Below are 21684 nucleotides of genomic sequence, written 5' to 3'. Positions count from 1 at the left end.
GCAATGGAAGTATGTCTATGAAATGCTGTAAGAAAGTAACTGTCAAGCTACAATTTTCTGCTTAATTAAAATATGCTTCAAGAATAAAGCTTAAAAAAGACATTTTAGACAAACAAAGCATTAGAAAATGAAATTTTAAATCCTTCATAGCTTTTATAATAATATCAAAATACATCAAATATCTAAAAATAAAGCTAATGAGATATATACAAGGGCTCTTCCTAGAAAATATAATAAAACAAAAATCATTACTTAAAAAAATAAAAGGACCTAAATAAGAGGAAAGTTAAGCCATGTTCAAGAATTAGAGGACTCAATATGATAAAGATGTCATTTCTTTCCCAAAGGATCTGTTGTTTCTATGCAATCCTATAGAAATTCCAGCAAGTGTTTTTGTGGATCTGATTATATAAAAATTCAAGGGATACAAATAGCCAAGACAATCTTTAAAAAAAGAACAAAGTTGGAAGACATAGACTACTATATTAAAATTTATTTTGAAGCTAAAGTGATTAGGACATGATGATGTTTATACAAGGACAGGATAAAAGACCAGTGGAACAGAACAAGATTCCCAAACAGACCAGTGTGTATATAGGATGCTCAATTGATGATAGACATGAATGATCTTAAAGGTCACACACACACACACACACACACACACACACACACACACTGGGACAGTGGAGTGACAGGAAAGTCCATTCTCTCACTTGTAAACAACTATTCTCAACAATGAGGTCTTTCTCCAAAGCCCTACACAGCTGACTCTCAAAGCTGCAGGGCCCAGGAGAGATGGTGTCCTGGGACCCTGTATCTGGACACAAGGGCAGTTACCTAGATGGGGGAGATGGGAATGGGTGACACTCACCACGGGGAGAGAAAGCAGAGTTCTCACAGGGAAGGCAACCAGTCTGGCCAGTTTGGGCATTGAAGGTGCCAGCAGGGCATGGCAGGCACTCTCCAGCGGGGCTGTGAGTCCCTGAAGGATAATAGCGCCCCATGGGGCATGGCTGGCTGTAATACTGCTCTGTCCCTGCAGGGAAGTGGAGTGAAATTCTGAGCCATGGACTCTGGTGGAGGTGGGGACGGAAGCAGCTGTGAGAGTAAGAATGAACATGTTGAGGGAATGGGGTTAAGGGGTGGGGGAACAGCAAGCAAATACAGGGGGGGGGGAGTCTGGATTATAGGGAGGACAGCAGAGGCTCTTTACCTTACCCCACCCCAGCTTGATTCTCAGAGCACACTTCCATCTCAGCAGACATGGACGCTGTAGCCAGCAGTGCTGACCACTAGGTAGCAGTTGTCCTATTTTCAAGAAGACCTGGGCTACTGGCTCCAAATACTAACTTGCATGGTAGGTACATAGCCTATAATTCACAGGTCTTTAACCCTCACACCCGGACAGATGTGGCACCAACCTGCTCTGTACCCTCCTTCTCTGCTGTTCTCCCCACATTCTTGAGTCTTTTTCTATCAGGTGGCTGATCCAACCATTCCTTGGTATGCTCCTGGGGCTGTGCAGGTAGGTCCCTCTCTGCCTGCTGCATCTGCCCTCCTCACCAGGCTCTGCCCATTCCTGTCTCAAGGCTCAGGCCCCCAAACTCACCCTGTTGGCAGCTAAATCCAGGAGGGGGGGCAGGAATGGCAGGGCAGGGCATCTAGGGTCTGGCTACAATAGGTGCCCGCATCACAGAGTCGGCAGCAAATGTCCTCGTAAACTCTGAGGCCACTCCGGTTCAGGGCCTCAGAGCCCCCAGGGCACACATGTGGATGGGTACTGCCTGGGGGGCAATAGTAGGGCAACACACAGCTGCACAGAGACACAGCCCCCCAGATCCCTTTAATGCTGATGGGGTCTGTGTGTGTCTCATCGCACTAGCAGGGTCCTCTGATATTCCTAGGCTTTGTCCTTAAGCTGGTGGGGGGTGCAAATCTCTAATATTATCCTAGATGGGGGCCCTGGATTGCCTTGCATCCGATGAGGCCCAAACAGGTCAGGATGCCTTCCTAGAGGAGGCTGAGCTATACTTAGGTGGCCAGGCCATCGAACAGAATCCAGGTCTGTGCTCATTGCCTACCTCACCTGGGCAAAGGGATGTGTGGATCTGATTGTCTGGGGTTGGGGGACACAGTGCTGGACATACTAGTAGGCTTGGAGTCGCCAGATGAAGTCCATGATACCCAGTCATAGTGGAATTTCAGATAATCAACAAGTGAGTAACAATGAATAAACAGAGTATAATTACTCCCAAATATTGCAGGGCCACATGTATACTAAACATGTACTTGCTGTTTACCTGAATTTTAAATGTAACTGGATTTCCGATATTTTTATTTGCTAAATCTGGCTGCCCAACACAGGATTGCCCCCAGAGACTGCTGAAGGGCCTCAGTGCAATTTGCTTCTTTGTCCTCCTCCCTGGACAGAAGCAGGAGCTGGGAAGCCAAAGCAAGGTGCACCCCATACTGGTTTCTAGCCCTAAATCCTTTGGGACACTGAATAGTTGACTCCTGTCTGGAGAGCCTAGAGGCTGAAAAGGGGGGGGGGGGTCTCTGACTCACCCAGATAGGGGAGGGTACTTACAGCTGCCCTGGGCCAGTGTAGGTGGAGGAACCAGCAGGGCAGGCATAGCCTCCAGGGCAGATTGGGGAGACCCCAGTCTGGGACCCACAGTAGGAGCCAGCCCTGCATATGACCTCAGCCACAGTACCTGAGGGAGATGGGGCAGAGCAAGGCACCTTGATCTTGGGGAGATCAAGATGGCACAGACCCAACCAAAAACTAGGTGAGCCTTGAGAGCCTATGTGATGTGCTTTGTCTAAGTCTCAGGGGTGAGGGCATGGGGACAGGATAAGGGCAGTCCTGGAGGAGAAGGGCTGGCAGGCTCACCTGCAGGACACTCAGATCCAGCTCTGCATGGGATTGCAAACACGTTTGCACGGCCTTTCAGCTCAGTCTCTGGGCAGAAGTAACCAGGGGGACAGAGCTCACAGTCTTCCTGTGATGCTGCCTCTGGCTCTGTCCGAAAGGTGCCCAGTGGACAGAGAAAGGCACCCTGACCACCTGCACAACAGTTGCCTGGAGAACACAGGTGGCCTTCAAAGGAAGAGAGGCCTGGGGGAAAAGCATCAGGCAAATAAGGGATGCTGCATAGGCCTCTCCTCTCCAAAGCCCTCAGCATTTGTCCTGGAGGCAGCATCTCACCTGGGAATGGGCAGTGGTACCCAGCGGGGAAGGGGTGGCACTCTGTTCAACTCTGGCCTCCTTCTTCTGCCAGGTAGGTGTGCTCTGAGCAGGCCTGGGGGCTCCTGCATGGATCTTCCTCCCTCCAGGGCAGTAGTGGCCAGCAAGGCAGGGGTGGATGGCTGGATCTCTTGGAGAGCAAGGATTGTGCTCTTTCCATCCTCCTCCTGCTGCCCAAAGGGCCTCCCTCAATGTCTTTGTCAGGACCAGCACCCTTCAGGCTGCAGTATGGGTGTCTCACCAGCTTTGCACCAGTGCCCAATGGGCAAGGTTCACAGTTCTCTTGCTGCTTGGCCCTAGGGGCAGCTGCCACAGTGTGAGGTGGGCACAGGGTGGGCTCTTCACTGCCCTCTGAGCAGTAAAAACCTGAAGCACATGGTGTCATGTTGGTCTGTGGAAGGCAAGGAGGCTGCCCCACTGTGGGGAACATGTATTCAGGGGGCCTGGGGACTCTACTGGTCCAGGAGTTGAGAGGTCTGGATGCCAGTCTTGGATCCACCTGCTTTTGTATTTACCAAATCAGTAACTATCTAATTGCATTAGATACATATTCATATTACATCATGTCACGTATGTAATCACATACATGTGCATATTCATATACATATTAGATGTACAGCACTGGGAGTCAACTATTTTTAGTCTGTTTTGCCTGAGGGGTTCCTATGGGGACAATTGGACAGCCTTACTCTCTGCCTCTTTCACACCCCAAGGGCAAGAAACCAGCTGTTACCTGGCAGGCATGGCTTGGCACACAGCTATCCCTGGGGACACAGGGTCTGGGAGTCCATGAAACCTGGTGTTGGTAGTCCAGCAGTCCCAGGTGGGCAGAAATAGCCAGGAGGACATTTCACCCATACCTGTCGCCTCTAACAGCCCGGGAGAGCAGACAAGAATGAGAAGAACAGGATGGAGGACTAATCTGGGCCTGGGCCCCAGATGATCTCACTATAATGCACAGTGTAAAGTACCTTGGACCTGGGCCCCAGGAGAATGCAGCAATATACCCATGTACACAAGAAAACAAGATAAGATACTTTACCTAGTGGTAAAAGAGGCATGAGGCCCAAAGCTCCCAGCCTGTGTGCCCTTTAGCAAAAGGTAGACTCCTGGACTTCTTTCCCCTGAGTTTGTGGAGCTCAGTGGATAAAGAGTGGTACTTGGGGCTGCCAACAGCAGGACACGCCCCTTCAGAAGAGCTCCTGAGCCCTGCTGTCCTCACTGTGGGAATGAGGGGAGAGGGAACCATCTTTCCACCTGCTTCCTTCTCACTGCCTCAGGAAATGTCTGGGGCCTGCTGGGCCTGGGCTCTGAGAGCCACCAGTCCGATCTCCGGCTCTGCAGCAGGAAAAGCAGGCTATACCTAGGGGTGAACTTCCTAAGATTGGGAGATGAACCTCTAGGAGAGTCTGAGGAACCCTCTGCTATCATGTTTTAAGTAGAAAAGATTCTGCTTTGAAGCAGGTTCACCTCTGCAGGAAATGTGAAGCAACTCTTCTCTTGACAACCCTATTCCCAGTCTTAGGAAACTGTAGTCTCATGTGCCTTCAACAAGTGTTGAGACCTTTCCCTGAACTAGAGTCTTCAGCGTGCTTTCCTTTTGTCTGGCTACTCTGGGGACTTGGGCCCTGGGCCTGCCTCTACAGTCTTGAGAAAGGATGGAAGCTGGAGGGTCCCCACTCAGTCCTGGAGGCTGTGAATCCCTGAATCCCAAGTACAGCATGCTCCCAGTGACTTCTGCTCCCTCAAGAATGTCCCCTCTGCCAGATGTGGAGAACGGGCACAAAACACACTGAGTGGGTGCAGGGCGTTCAGGTGGAATTTGGGTGCCTCAGGGCCTGCTCTCTGATGGTGCTATTTAAAGGTACCGTGTATTGTCTCTCCAGCCCAACCCATTACAAAAGCTATGCATATTGTAGAAAATTTCAAAACAGAGGTGGGAGAAAGAATGGTCCATCTTTCCCCCTGAGTGTATGTGCAGAACACTGGCATCACCTAGAAGCACAAAGAATTTTGCCTTTAAGGACTTACCCTGTGTGTTTAGGCTGAGACTGAACAGAGATATTTTCATTTCATACTAATCCTCCATCAGTTTGTTATCTAGGTCTGTTCTAACTGTCCTGGCTCTTTACTTCATTGTCGGGCTTCTCCCACCCTGCTCAGGCCTGTATGGCTGGTGTGGCTGTGGTCATACAGCCAGCCCCTCACCCACAGGCCAGGGGCTGTTGGACCTCTCCCCTAGAGGGCGCAGTCTGACTGCAGCATCCAGAACTGAGTGACTGGGCTGTTACTGACCTGTAGTAGTAGCCAGGGGGACACACAGAGCAGTCACCTTCTTCCTGGAGGCCCACGGTGTCCTGGGGAGTGAAGGTTCCTGGAGGACATGGCAGAGACCACATTCCTGTAGGAGGGGAGCAACTAGTGAAGATGGACAGCCAAGGGCTGAGGTCACATCAGTGCCTGCCCTGCCTGGATAGACTAATCCACAAAGGGTGTTCTGTCCCTGCTGCCCTGGATGGTATGAGTTTTTCGTGTTGCTTTTCTCAGAGATGATGGAGTGATAAAATGGTGGTGACTCAGTCTGTCTCTCTAGGATCATCATCCTTTTACAGAAGAGTAACTCCCTGGTGGGGGATTTTCAGACAGCAGTGAAGCTATTTTGGGAGAGGGGCTATTTATGTAGCCAATGGGCTCAATGAGGCACCTATACTACCAGCTCTCAAGCTGAGTTGGAAGCATGTTGGGTGCATCTCACTTGGGAGTCACCCTGCTGCCCTGCCTGGTTGGACAGGATGTGCCTGTGCCTCCTCCTCCAATCCCCACTCCCCATCCCACCACAGCTCTCATCCTCCTGGGTGCCTGAGTGTTCCCTGGTACACATGGGATGTGCTGGTAAGTGCCAGGTGTACACCAGTGTGCATATCTTCAATGAGAAGTAAGGGAAGAAATCCCGCAACAGGGAAAAGGTTTAAAGGGAGTAGCTGGATTTACTGCGGGGTTGGGGCGGGGGGTGGAATATGACCAGGATTAAGAGGCTGAAAGGTGCGAATTTAGTGAGAGGGGGTTGAGAGTGAGTCAGCACCTCAGCAAGAAGGGGCCTGGAAACCCAGGGGAACAATGCTTCCCAAAGAGGGGCAGGGCCATATGTCCAGTACAACACATAAGTAAACATGGCGGGGAGGGGGGGGGGGGGGCGGGCGGGGGCAACAGTCCAGGCTGTTTTTTTAAATCCTCACCCAAAGATATGTTTCTTGATTTTTTAGAGAGAGAGGAAGGTAGAGAGAGAAAAACATTGATTGGTTGCCTCCCGCACTCATCCTGACCAGGGATCAAACCAACAACTTAGGAATGTATCTTGATTGAGAATCGAACCCACAACCTTTTGGTATATAGGATGATGCTTCAACTAACTGAGCCACCTGGCCAGGGCAGCCAGGCTCTTTGAAGTTGGATTGTCCTGAGTATTCTGAGGAGAAAGGCCATTCATTTAAAAGGGCCACATAGCCCTGGCTGGAGTGGCTCAGTTGGTTGGAGTGTTGTCCTGTATACTGAAAGGTCACATGTTCGATTCCCAGTCAGGGCACATACCTAGGTTGTGGGTTTGATCCCCAGTTGGGGTGTATATGTAGGAGGCAACTGATTGATGTCTCTCTCTCTCTCTCTCTCTCTCTCTCTCTCTCTCTCTCTCTTTTTCTCTCTCTCAAATCAGTGGACATATCCTCGGGTGAGGATTGAAAAACAAATAAATAAGATAAAATAAAAGGGGTACATATATCTTTCATACCATAGTCCTGGGGAGAACCATCACCTGTGAATCAAATACATGCAAAGGTAATGCATGTACAACTCCTAAGCCATGACAAGGACTATTAAAACCTATTTGTGGACATTTATTTGTCTGCTAGGCTACTTGGGGACCACATCTATATGTGTGTGTACAACTCTGTGTGTGCATTTGCATGTACCTGTGTATAGCGAATCTGTATGTGAGTGTGCATGTGCGAGTTTGTGTGTGAGTGTGAGTTCATGCCCAGTGTTTTCAGGGTGACTGGACTCAGACTCAAGGACAACAAACTTGTGTTCGCAGTGAGACCACTGTAGAGCCCTGTTTCATGTGGTGCACAGGGAGCGATTCCCAGATTATCAACCCTGACGGGCATAGTGACAACACCTGTGTGCCATCACCTCTGCTGCAGGAGCTCACCCTGCCTAGGCTGAGTGTAGGGAAGAGCAGGACATTGACCATGATTCAGAGAAGATGAAGAGAAGAGAAACAGGGTGGGGCAGGCTGAACCAGGCTTGGGGGGAGGCAAGGAGAGCTGGAAGGCTGTGAGCATGCTCTATATTGTTGATGTTCCCAGTGTGATCATAGTGCCTGGCATACAGTAGGCACTCTATGGAGTTTGAATGAAAGGAAAGGAGAAGGGGGTATTGGGGAGAAAGAAGAGGGCCCCTGTGCATACTGGCTGGGCAGTAGGTGTGTGCTGGGCAGAGCCTGGGCACTCTGGAGCCAGGATGAGGGCGGTGAAAGCCAGGTGGACATAGGAGGCAGGTGTCAGAGCTCAGGGTTGGCTGGTACTCCCCTCGGTGGCATGGGACAGGCCAAGCAGCCCCTGGTTGGTAGAAGTGACCCTGGGTATTGAACACAAAGTGGCACTTCTGAGAGCCAGGCTGGATGTGGTTGAGGTGCTCAGGGGCTCAGGAGGCCCGGTATGTTGTCCTGCCTTCTGGCCAGTTCAGGTCTTGGTGACTGGAGTGCAGGAGACCAGGAGGCTGGATAGGGCTGTTGGGGAAAGAGTCAGGGCCAGGAGATAGGGGTTTTGAGGTTTCTCCTGTGGGGCACTGAGATCCAGCCTGAGGCCCACAGTTGGAAGGCCTTGGGAACTGGGCTCCCTCCCCCACCTTCTGGAGAGGTACCTCAGGGCAGGGGATAGTCATGGGGCTGGAGGCCTTGGGGTCCATCGGCATTTGGAGCCCACCACACAGGAGCCAGTAGGAGAGCTGAGGCCCAGGCTGGGGCAAAAGGAGCCAGCTGGACAGGGCTCACAGCTCCCCTGGGAGATACCACCTGGATAGGGAGGTGGAAGGGCACAGGCTCTTTGTCCTCACATTGGATTTCAGCCCCAAAGATGGAACCTTTTTACTTCCTAACTCACTGTTGTATCCCAGTGCCAGAATAAAGCCTAGGTACAATGTGTCTTGAATGAAGCAGCTGCTGGCCAGGGACTCCCTCAAGGTGGCTCTGCCTTGGATTGCCCAGCAGCACAGCTGGCGTTTGTGGGCAGAGCCCTGCATTGGACAGTTTGTGGGCCCCAAAGACAACCCCGCAGTGGGAACCCCAGAAACCCTGACCATCAGAGGATCCTGCAGTGCTTTTCCCAGGGACTGGGGCAGATTTGGAAAAAGGAGGGGTCCACAGCTGGGAGTAGGGGAAGCACGAGGCAGAGCCTCACCCGGCTTACTCCTCATTGTCCCCAGGGGACAGGGCTCAGGATGCAGAGTCCCCTTCGGGTAGTAGTGGCCAAAGGGACAGGGTCTATTGATGGGGAAGGCAGAGTTTCTCCTGGAAGTGAGGCTGGCAGCTCCCCCCTCACAGTAGTACCCAGCTGAGCAGGTCCTTGGATGTAGAAAGACAGACTTAGGGCAGCTGCCTGCACTGTGGGAGGCCCCTATCTTGCCCTCTTCTGCTCCTTGCCTATTGTCCCCTAACCCTAGAGAGTTGTGGAAATTAAAGTAGGAAGAAGGAAAAAGGGAAAAATGGAATTCCTGAACAGCTATTGTCTTTAGTCTGAGCAGGCTCTGCATGGAATCTAGGGTGAGGACCAAAACCAGAAGGGCAGCTGGGGGCCCTTCCTGGGCACCAGGTACTGTTCTCAGTCTCCATAACAAGTAGGGAGGTGAGTACTGTCATCACCCCATCTTACAGGGGGAGACTGAGGCCCCAGATGACATGTGACTTGTTCAGGTCACACCTTCAAGGCTGTGGCCTCTTATGGGAGGGAGGGAGCAAGGGAGGGTGAGAGTAGCAGAGTTCCAGAAGGAGGCCAGAGTAGGACTGCGCTTCAGCCTATGAGGGCAGACATAGGGAAGTCCTGCAGGGCAGCCGGATACAGCTCTGCTGGGTGCTGGTACCTACCCTCAGGCTGCCCGTTGCCCTCCCCAAGGCAGGCCCTGAGGCAGAAAGCACCTTCCTGGGAGGTCAGGGTTCCCTCTGTGCAGGGAAGAGCAAAGAATGTCCCTGCTGGGCAGTAGTGACCTGCAGGGAAGGCCAGAGTGAGTGAGCATTGAGCATCTGGCCACACAGCTACTCCCTGCACCCCACACCTTCCATTATTTATGGCACAAATGTCAGGGAAGCCCTGAGGAGTGCAGAGGGCTCAGCTGGAGGACAAGGAGGGGGTGGAGGGAAGAGGCAAGAAGGGTTCAGAGTCTAAGCTAGTGGAGGGTGGGCCTCCATGGGAGATCTGTCAGGGCAGCTGAGGTGTGCACACATGTGTACATGTGTGTATGCACATGTGCATGTACAGGGGTGTCAACACTATGGTTGCAGGGTTATTATTTAGTGTCCGTAGGGCTAAGGGAGAGAGTATGCACCTAGGATGGGGCTCTGACAGGTTCCTGGTCTCTTTGTAGACAGGCTGTGGTTGCCCAGAATGTGGGTAGGGACTGACTGGGATATCCTGTTTCTCATGCCTGTGTCTTCCCTCCAAGACACATATATGCTCACCTTCTGGACACCCACTGGAAACTTGAGGTGAGCAGGAAAGTATAGACACAAGACTGATCATGTGAGGGAGGGCACTAGCACTGTCCCTCCCTCAGCAGGGGGACATGGATCCCTCAGCAACTTTTCCCCTGTCCTCCTTCAGCGGCATGATCAGCCTCATTTTATAGGAAGGTCATTGGCCTCGCCAACAGCATGAAGTTCCAGGATGGAGCCCAGCGCAGGGAATGAGAGGTTTCATCTATACTGAGCTCTGAGGTACATCATCCATTGTACCATGAGAATTGTCACTGTGCCCCTGAGAGCAAATCCTTCATTACTTTTAGGGCAGGTGGTGGGCTCCATGGTGGCGGCCTTTGGCAGTAGGTGCCCTCAGGGCAGGGCAGGCAGGTGTCAGCCCCAGACAATGAGCTGAAGGTGCTAGGCTCACAGGGCAGCTCTCTGTGGGCCCCTGGGGGACAGTGGAACCTGGGGGGACATCCGAGGGTGAGGGGACGGTGCTACCTCCCAGGCAGATGTACCTGAGGACATGGAGAGCTGTGGCTGAACCTCCACATGACACAAGTCCTGTCCAGGCAGAAGAAGGCAAGAGATGGGGTAACCTTGGAGCCTGGTCATCAGGGTGTGAAGCCAATGTGACGACAGCCATGGGCTGTCCCTGTGATGAAAGGCTCTCAATTCTCAACTTACTTCTGGCCCCTTCAATAGGAAACTAAGTAGTAGGGGGTCAAGAAGGCAATCTGGGAAGTAGTGATGTCTTCTAGAATAAACACAGCACCCTTCACACCTTCTCTGTCCTCAGGGCCCCTGAGCAGATGGGCAGGTCTTTTTTGTTGTTGTTGTTGTTGTTGTTTGGTGTTTTGTTTTTTTGTTTTAGAAATCTTGTGGGTTTTTTTTATTAATTTCTTTATTGATTAAGGTATCACATATTTGTCCTCATCCCCCCATTTCCATCCCAAACCCCTCCCCCCGCATGTCCCCACCCCCCTGTTGTCCGTGACCACTGGTTAGGCTTATATGCATGCATACAAGTCCTTTGGTTGATCTCTCCCCTTTACCCCCACCCTCCCCTACCTTCCCTCTGAGGTTTGACAGTCTGATCGATGCTTCCCTGTCTCCAGGTCTGTTTTTGTTCATCAGTTTATGTTGTTCATTATTTCCCCTAGATAAGTGAGATCATGTGATACTAGAAATACACTTATAAGAACTGAAAATGAGATAAGCAATAATGGTTATGCTGAGAGGCAAATGAATCAGTCTGTAGTGAGTTTCTTTCTGGGCCAACAGTTCTTTTGAGTCCCAATTTCAATGTCAAACAGTTCCTTATGTGTACATGTCAGCAATGATATTTCAATTCTGGATGGTGGACAAATGGTGGTAATGCAGGTCCGACCCTCTCTGGTTTTGTCCTGGGCAACCTGCTGTGATGCACAGCTGCTGACTGCTAATATGGCAAGGCGTTGTCAGCGTCTTCCATCTCTGGACTGTTTCTCTTCTGTCTTCATGGCTGGAGCAGTCCTGTCAATTCCTCTCTGTTGCAGGAATCCACATGGTCTTGGAGGTGTTTTCTGAAAATATATAAACATATTCTCGATCAAAAGTTAATAAAGGAATCTTTTCTATAAATTTGACTTGGGATCCTTTTTCATTTTTTGCCCAAATGATTTTCCTTTGGCTTGTTTTGACACCATGTGTGTTTTTCATGGGTGTCTTGCTGTTAGCATTACAAATGAAAGCTAATTTTCTAAAGTAAAAATTTTCTAGATGTAATTTACTTACAGGGTATTTTTCCTTACATGATATTCTTCTACTATACCCCCTTTTTTGATTTAAATATTAGGAGGCTTTTGGAAATTTTATAATGTAGTCTTGATAGCTCTTAAATTTTATTTTTTTGCACTAAAATATGACTGCTTTAGGTTCATTACATGTTACGCAATTTTACCATGAGATGAACTACCAATAAAAATTTTAGTTAACACTTTAGGAACAGCTTTTTGTCCAGTACCATTAATTTTTCTAGAATATTCGCTTATTTCACTTAGCCAACTTAAATTAGTCTGAGAACTTGACTACTATTTTACTGTCAAATTTAATACTCTAACAACAATCTTATTTTACCCTGTAAATATTAGTGGAAAGGATTATTTGCCTTCTTGAGTAGGCCCTGAGCATTCCTGGTGCTAGGTTGGATTTAGATATCAAAAACCAACTTCCCCACACCAACTGCCCTCTCACTGCAACAAGACAACTCAAACAAGTCTTGTTGCAGTGAGAGGGCAGCTGCTGTTGGCCAAGTCTCTGTCTGTTACCTGGGTCCCGATTTGAGCTGGGCATGGGAAGCGAAGCAGCCATGGGGGCAGGAGACCTCCTCAGAAAGGGTGAGGGTTCAGGCCCCTGTGAAGTTGGGGGGGTGAGGGTCTGTGCCCCACCTCTGTTGACCCCCAAGTTCTCTCCTGATGGCCCCTCTGCGACTGTGCCTGTCTTAGGTTGTTCCTTCCCTGAGGAATCCTACCCGTCTCTGGCTAACCAGCCATCCTCCGGGGCCAAGCAGGGTGATGTGAGGTTCAGTTCTGTCTCCTTGGTAGCCTATGCCCCCGTGGCCTCCACGCCCAGCACCTGCCTTGGGATCCCCTCGCCTGCTGGCGGGGCCCCAGCACTAATCACATATCTTGGGGAACCCAGGTTTCTTCTCCAAGGAGGGCCCAGCTCACCCCACTGGGCGAGAGACAGATCCATGGTACAGCCACCACGAGGCTTCAACCTCAGCATGAACAGAGCACAGGCAACAGCTGTGGGCAATTGGATTGTGAGAAGAGGGTCCCTCTTGGCCAAAAGGGCAAGAGGGGCCAATATAGAATGCTCAGGTGCCTTCCCAGGGGGCCCTCTACACAGTGGAGGGGATTAAATCCTTTCATGTCCTTTTTAAATTGCTGCCAGACATTCAAAGAATTAGTTTGTAAGTTTGTTTGGGATAATTGTACATTATGCTGTTGTAATTCTAAAATATCAAGAGATGTGTTACCTTTGTCTCCAAGCACCAAAAAGATGATTTTTTATTGATTCCCAAGGGTGCGAGGTACTATTATAGGTAATGGGGGTAATACAAATCTGGGGAAAATTATGACATTGTAGAATGATATCATGTAAGGATATTCTTTGCTCTAGGCCATGGCAATTCCATTTCAAACTGGTTATCGATTTCTTTTTGTATAGACAAGGTCTTAGTTACATTTTCTGCACCTCTCCCAAGAGTAAGTACTGATAGTCCCTTCCTTTGGTGTCCACGAAAGCCAGAAACCTCTCTTTAATTTTACAAACAAAGGAGCAGTGGTTTGATTTTGTGTCATACAAAAGGGAAGCTGGGTGGAGACCTCTATGTAATTATACTTCCTTGTCCCACCCATGGTCCTCCTGGATGACCAAGGTGTTTGGTATTATTGGTGACTACATTAGGCGGGGGATCAGCCCATGTAAGGTCTCTTACCCATGAAGGGTCAGGAACATAAGTCCAAAATACTTCCCCATTTTCCCCAGGTAATATTACCGTACAGCTGATGACTGCTAGCATGGCAAGAAAGACGTTCTCAGGTGTTCTTGGGGTTCTGGTTACCTCACAATTTCTTTTCCACTTTTTTTATTATTTTTATTATTTTTATTATTATTTTTTTACATATGTGTCCTTATTCCCCCATTACCCTCCACCCCCCACTCATGCCCCACCCCCCTGTTGTCTGCGTCCACTGATTAGGCTAATATGCATGCACACAAGTCCCTTGGTTGATCTCTCCCCCTTACTCCCACTGACCCCCTCCTTCCCTGATGTTTCAGGTTCTGATCGACGTTTCTCAGTCTCTGGATCTGTTCTTGTTCCTCAGTCTATGCCGTTCATTATATTCCACAAATGAGTGAGATCATGTTATATTTATCTTTCTCTGCCTGGCTTATTTCACTTAGCATAATGCTCTCCAGCTCCATCCATGCTGTTGCAAATGGTAAAAACTCCTTTTTTACCGCAGCATAGTATTCCATTGTATAGATGTACCACAGTTTTTTAATCCACTCATCTGCTGATGGGCATTTAGGCTGTTTCCAAATCTTAGCTATGGTGAATTGTGCTGCTATGAACATAGGGGTGCATATATTCTTTCTGATTGGTGTTTCTAGTTTCTTGGGATATATTCCTAGAAGTGGGATCACTGGGTAAAATGGGAGTTCCATTTTTAGTTTTTGGAGGACACTCCATACTGTTCTCCACAGTGACTGCACCAGTCTGCATTCCCACCAGCAGTGCATGAGGGTTCCTTTTTCTCCGCATTCTCGCCAACACTTGTCATTTGTTGATTTGTTGATGATAGCCATTCTGACAGGTGTGAGATGGTATCGCATTGTCGTTTTGATTTGCATCTCTCTGATGATTAGTGACTTTGAGCAGGTTTTCATATGTCTCTTGGCCTTCCTTCTGTCTTCTTTTGAAAAGTGTCTATTTAGATCAGTTGCCCATTTTTTGATTGGGTTGTTTATCTTCTTTTTGTTAAGTTGTATGAGTTCTCTGTAAATGTTGGAGATTAAACCCTTATCATTTATATCATTGGCAAATATGTTCTCCCATGCAGTGGGCTTTCCTGTTGTTTTACTGATGGTTTCCTTTGCTGTGCAAAAGCTTTTTATTTTGATGTAGTCCGATTTGTTTATTTTCTCTTTAGATTCCATTGCCCTAGGAGCAGTATCAGTGAAGAAGTTCCTTCGGCAAATGTCTGAGATTTTTCTGGCTATGGATTCCTCTAGTATTTTTATGGTTTCCCGTCTTATGTTTAAGTCCTTTATCCATTTTGAGTTTATTTTTGTGTATGTTGAAAGTTGGTGATCTAGTTTCATTTTTTTTGCATGTATCTGTCCAATTTTCCCAACACCATTTGTTGAAGAGACTGTCTTGACTCCATTGCATGTTCATGCCTCCTTAGTCAAATATTAATTGGGCATAGTGGTTTGGGTCGATTTCTGAGTTCTCTATTCTATTCCATTGATCTGTATGTCTGTTCTTGTGCTAGCACCGGGCTGTTTTGAGAACAGTAGCTTTGTAATACAGCTTGATATCTGGTATTGAGATCCCCCCTACTTTGTTCTTCTTTCTCAGGATTGCTGCAGCTATTCAGGGTCTCTTTTTATTCCAGATAAATTTTTTGAAGGTTAGTTCTAGGTCTGTGAAATATGCCGTTGGTATTTTAATGGGAATTGCATTGAATTTATAGAATGCTTTGGGTAGTATGACATTTTGATGACGTTGATTCTACCAATCCATGAACATGGTATGTTCTTCCATCTGTTTATGTCTTCCTCTGTTTATGCCTTCCTCTATCTCTTTTTTCAGTGTCGTGTAGTTTTCCACGTATAGGTCTTTGACCTCCTTAGTTAAGTTTATTCCTAGGTATCTTAATTTTTTTGGTGCGATGGTAAATGGCATTGCTTTTTTAGTCTCTCTTTCTGTACATTCACTATTGGTGTATAGAAATGCCATATATTTCTTGGCGTTAATTTTGTATCCTGCTACATTGCCGAATTCATTTAAGTCTATAAGTTTTTGGATGGAGTCTTTTGGGTTTTTTATGTACAATATCATGTCATCTGCAAATAAGGACAGATTTACTTCTTCTTTTCCAATTTGGATGCCTTTTATTAATTCTTCTTCTCTAATTGCAATGGCTAATACTTCCAGTACTATGTCAAACAGGAGTGGTGAGAGTGGGCATCACTGTCTTGTTCCTGTTCTTAGGGGAAATGATTTTAGTTTTTGCCCATTGAGTATGATGTTGGCTGTATGTTTATCATATATGGCTTTTATTATGTTGAGGTATGATCCTTCTATTCCCACCTTGCTGAGAGTTTTTATCAAGAAAGGATGCTGGATTTTGTCAAATGCTTTTTCTGCATCAATTGATATGACTATGTGATTTTTATCTCTCAGTTTGTTTATGTGATTTATCACGTTTATTGATTTGCCAATAATGTATCATCCTTGGATCCCCGGGTTAAATCCTACTTGGTCATGGTGTATGATCTTTCTGATGTAGTGCTGGATCCTATTTGCTAGAATTTTGTTGAGGATTTTAGCATCTATGTTCATGAGGGATATTGGCCTGTAATTCTCTTTCATTGTGTTATCTTTATCTGGTTTTGGTATTAGGGTGATGCTGGCTTCACAGAAGGAGCTTGGAAGTGTTCCTTCCTCTTGAATTTTCTGGAATAGTGTGAGGAGGATAGGTTTTAGTTCTTTCTTGAATGTTTGGTAAAACTCCCCTGTGAAGCCGTCTGGCCCTGGGCTTTTGTTTGCTGGAAGCTTTTTGATGACTGCTTCAATTTCTTCCATAGTTATTGGCCTATTGAGTTGTTTAGATTCTTCCTGATTGAGTTTTGGAAGGTTACATTTTTCTAGGAATATGTCCATTTCCTCCAGGTTGTCCAGTTTGTTGGAATAGAGTTGTTCATAGTATTTTTTAACAATCCTTTGTATTTCGGTGGGCTCTGTTGTTATTTCGCCTCTTTCATTTCTGATTTTGTTTATTTGGCTCCTCTTTCTTTGCTTTTTGGTGAGCCTGGCTAGAGGTTCATCAATCTTGTTTATCCTTTCAAAGACCTAGCTCTTGATTTTGTTGATCTTTTGTATTTTTTTTGTTTGTTTGTTTCAATGTCATTTATCTCTGCTCTGATCTTTATTATTTCCTTCCTTCTGCTTACACTGGCTTTTCTTGTTGCTCTCTTTCTAATTCTTTGAGTTGTTGAGTTAGATGATTTATTACCATTTTTTCTTGTTTTTTGAGGTAGGGCTATAAACTTCCCTCTCAGGACTGCTTTCATTGTGTCCCATAGGATTTGCATTGTTGTGTTTTTATTGTCATTAGTCTCCAGGATGTTTTTAATTTCTTCTTTGATGTCATTGATAACCCAATCATTGTTTAGTAGCATGCTATTCAGCTTCCAAGTGTTTGAATTTTTTGGAATTTTTTTTTTAAATATATTTTATTGGTATCTTACAGAGAGGAAGGGAGAGGGATAGAGAGCTAGAAACATCGATGAGAGAGAAACATCGATCAGCTGCCTCCTGCACACCCCCTACTGGGGATGTGCCCGCAACCAAGGTACATGCCCTTGACCAGAATCGAACCTGGGACCCTTCAGTCCGCAGGCCGACGCTCTATCCACTGAGCCAAACCAGCGAGGGCTGGAATTTTTTTTATTGTAGTTTATTTCTAATATTATACCATTGTGGTCTGAGAAAATGCTTGATATGATTTCAATCTTTTTGAATTTGGGGAGACTTTGCTTGTGACCCAATATGTGGTCTATTTTTGAAAATGTCCCATGTGCACTTGAGAAGAACGTATATTCTGTGGCTTTGGGGTGAAATGCTCTGAAGATGTCAATTAAGTCCATCTGATCTAGTGTGTCATTTAGAATTGCTGTTTCTTTGCTGATTTTTTTGTCTAGAGGATTTATCCAGTGATGTCAGTGTTGTATTAAAGTCTCCTACTATGATGGTATTGTTGTCGATCTCTCCCTTGATATCTTCCAGGAGATTTTTTATGTATTTGGGTGCTCCTGCATTGGGTGCATATATGTTTACCAGTTATATCTTCTTGTTGAATTGCTCCCTTTAGTATTATGTAGTGGCCTTCCTTATCTCTTGTTATGGCCTTTACTTTGAGGTCTATTTTATCAGATATAAGTATCGTAACCCCAGCTTTTTTCTCATTTCCATTTGCCTAAAAAATCTTTTTTCATCCTTTTGCTCTCAGTCTGTGTGAATCCTTTGCTCTGAGGTGGGTCTCTTGTAGACAGAAAATATATGGGTCATGTTTTCTTACCCATTCAGCTACCCTATGTCTTTTTATTGGTGCATTTAATCCATTTACGTTTAATATTATTATTGACAAGTACATGTTTGTTGTCATATTTTTCCTTAGTGTTTGTGTTTCTTCTTGCCTTTCTCTTCTTTTTATAGCAGTCCCTTTAGCATTTCTTGCATTGCTGGCTTGGTAGTGATAAACTCTCTTAGCCCTTTTTTGTCTGTGAAGCTCCTGATTTCACCTTCAATTTTGAATGATAGCCTTCCCAGGTATAGTATTCTTGGATTCAGTCCCTTGCTTTGCATCACTTTGTATATTTCATTCCATTCCCTTCTGGCCTGGTGTGTTTCTGTTGAGAAATCAGTTGATATTCTGATAGGAGACCCCTTGTAAGTAACTTTCTGTCTCTCTCTGGCAGCCTTTAAGATTCTTACTTTGTTGTTGGTGTTTGCCAATCTAATTATGATGTGTCTTGGTGTCGGTCTTTTGGGGTTCAACTTGTTTGGGACTCTATGTACTTCTAACCATTACTCTGAATTTTATCTCTGATAAGCTGCTAGCCTCAAATTCATTTAATTCCCTTTCTGGTGGTTCCTCTTTTTCTTTCCTTTGGGGATTGCTTTTTTGTCTTCCCATGTTTTCCTGTAATGTTTTAATTGTAGATCCAATTGCTTTGCTACCCAGGTTCTTTTGGGGATGGTGCTACTGGTGTAATCTCTCAGTTCTCCTGGGCTTGTTAATCTAGTGTAGCTCCCTACTTGAGCTATTTGGGTTCTCTTGATGTAGGCCTGCGAGCTTGAGAGGCACAACTGAGGTGTCTAGAAGTCAGCTGTGTGGAGGGGAGTGTCCCAGTTTTTGCTGTCTTGCACCCTTAATTGAAATCACGTGTGCCCAGCAGGGACTCACAGTGGCACCCAGGAACCGTCTGTTGGGGTGATGGGGCTCAGGGGGCCTGCTCCCTAGAAAGGCGTGACAGTGGTTGCCCAGAGTTCTGCAGTATTGGGGTGGGCAGACCCAGCTTTTGCTGTTGCACCTGTGGTGGATAGGTGCTTACTCCCAGTAGAGGCTCACAGGAGCACCGCGGTACGTTTGCCAGTGAGGCACACTGAAGGACTCTGAAGGGCCGTGGCAGTGTAGCCACGCAATTGAGGCACCTGTGGGCCGGTGTCCAGGATGAGTGAATTCAAAACTTCTACTGCTGGGGGGAGTGCGACCACGCTTGTTCAAATCGCACCCAAGGAGAGCTCACAGTGGCTCCCACTAGCGCCCTGTGGGTAGATGGGCTCAGGGTGCCTGCCTGTTGGAACTTCGCCTCTGTGGAGGCGCTTGCCGGGCACAGAGTTCTGATGCACTCTGAGGGGGCCTGGCACCGCGGTTTAGCCGCTAGGGTGAATGTGGGCAATTATACAGGAAGAGGAAATTCAGAATTTCTACTGTGGGGCTGCGCGCCCTTGTCTGTGCAGAATCACACCCTCAGGGACTCTCAGTGGCTCCCAAGCGCTGCCTAAGGAGTGGAGTGCCCTGCGTGACTGGAAACGCACAAATCCGGCTGGAAACGCGCGAATCTGGATACTCACGAATCCAGAGTTCTGCCGCTGGGGAGGGGGAGGTTGCACTTACTGCTGCCGAGCCATGTACCTTTGGAGGTGGAGGTCCCAGGGTCCGCGGGTCTGTAGCTGGGGTAGCAGGATTTTGGCTGGAGTGGCTGCTGAGTCGCGGGGCAGTTCCAAGGCCTGTCTGGTTGGTGGTGTTGATGAGTTCCTAAAAAAGGCCGTTCTCCCCTTCAAGATGGCGTGGGCTCCGTGCTGGAGTCCCACCATCTGGGGAGTGCCCACAGCAGTGGTAGTCTCTCCTTGTCAAGGAGAGCCTGTCTGCCAGCCCCTGCTGCTCCTGCGAGATTTAACTTTCCCTCACTCAATCACACACACACCACGCACATCCACACACTCTCCTTTCATACCCTCACTCACTCACTTCCTCTCCCTCACCTCCATCCTGCCAGCCACCATCTTTTCTCTCAGGCAGGTCTTTCTTCACACAGAATTTGGCCAAGCTTACTGGTGTCTGTGGCCAGTCTCCAGCCCTTTCAACAATAAGGCAAAATGCACCTAGCAGGAGTCTGGGATGCCTGTTGGCAGAGTATGTGGAGGCCATGGAAGCTGTGAAGGCCACCCTGGGGCCAAGCAGGACCACAGGCTGGCCAGCATACCCAGAGTTCCTTGGACTGGGAAGCTCAGCGCTGGGGGGTGGGGTGCCTGTGAGGGTGTGCTCAGTTCAGCTCTGTATCTAAGCGATGGCACATGGGGGGCCCACATGCCTGGGGAATAAAGTCATCCTGGCTTGGGCTCCCCAGAGCATCTGGGAGAGACCCTGGATGCTTAGGATTAGTCTGTGACATGGTGCCTTGGCAGACCTGACTAGGGACCCTCCTCCTTTCTCAGGCCATTGCAGATCCCCTCACCCTGCACTGCAGAGCCCTGCTTCCAGGGTGTGGGACATCCCAGGGCTGTTGCAGTAGTGCCCTGGGGGGGCACAGCTGGCACTGTTCCTCTCTGGCCAGGCCTGGGACTGAGGAGTAAAACCCAGGCCGGCATGGTACTGGGGCACCCATTCCCCTGGGGCAGAAGAAGCCAAGGGGGAAGATGTCATTCCCAGAAAGTCCTGGAGCCTCAACCTGTGCAGCCAGAAAGAAGAAAGAAAAGACTTCAAATTAAGGACTCAGGCTGAAAAGACTGAGGTTGGCACTTAGCAGGGAAGACATGGCATTGATGTAAAATGAGGCTGCATTGCAAATAACAAAACATGCAAAATTTCTCAGTTAATGTGTGCTTTTAACTTCCATGGCCAAATAAGACCTGGGAGATGTTTCTTCTTAAATCATAGCATTGACCCAGTACCCTCTCCTCTCTTTTCCTTATCTCCTGGCCTGGTCTCTGTATTGTGGAATTGGTGACTTCCAGAGGAAGGGGCAGTCTCTGTTCTAAAAGGGAAACCAGGGACAAGAGGGCAAGGGCATGCATGTCCGAGATCACACAGCAAGTCAGTAACAAAAACGAGAGTCAGAGCCAATCAACTAACACACCAATGCTCATCAGCAATGTCCGTGTGTCCACCTACCCAGCTAACTCTCCACTACCCTACCCTACAGTCTAATGAGGTTGATTTCTCACCATGTGACCTTGGGAAAGTCCATTAGCCCACATTCCCCTTGGTGTCTTCTTGTTTACAATGGGGCTACTATGGGGATGCTGAGTCAGTGTGTTCACAGAGCAATCTAAGTAAAGACTCTTTGAGGGCTACCTGCTCTGACAGATATATGTCATCAAACCCAAGATGTCATCTACTGAAAGTTTAATGATTTCAAAGGAAAAATCACTGTTATGATTGCCAGATGCCATGACTTATCAGATGCTGCTGATTTTAGAGACATTAAATGTGGAAAAGATATATACCACAGAATCATTTAAATAAGCTAACACTGGAGGAGAAACCAAGATGGCGCATAGGTAAACACCTAAACTGCTGTCTTGCACAACAATTTCAAAACTACAATTAAAAGACAAAATGGATATCATCCAGAACCACAGAAAGGCAGGCTGAGTGGAAATTCTACAACTAGAAGGAAAGAGAAAAGCACACTGAGACTCAGAGGAGCGGCAGAAGGCAGAGGTACCGACACGCATGAGGAGAGGGCTGGCAACTGAGTACGTGGCTGACTTTCTCAATCGAGGAAGACAAAAGCTCCCGAAGGCTCTGAACTCCAGTTCTAGGTGAGACTCTGGGGACCCAGACTCATTCGGGGAGAAACTGGACTGTCTGGCAGCGGGCGGAACTCGAGGGCGGCTTTCTCTCAGAGGTGCTTGCAGCGA

Source organism: Plecotus auritus (assembly GCF_963455305.1).
Source record: "Plecotus auritus genome assembly, chromosome: 3".
NCBI classification, from domain to species: domain Eukaryota; kingdom Metazoa; phylum Chordata; class Mammalia; order Chiroptera; family Vespertilionidae; genus Plecotus; species Plecotus auritus.
This window is presented reverse-complemented; position numbering follows the sequence as displayed.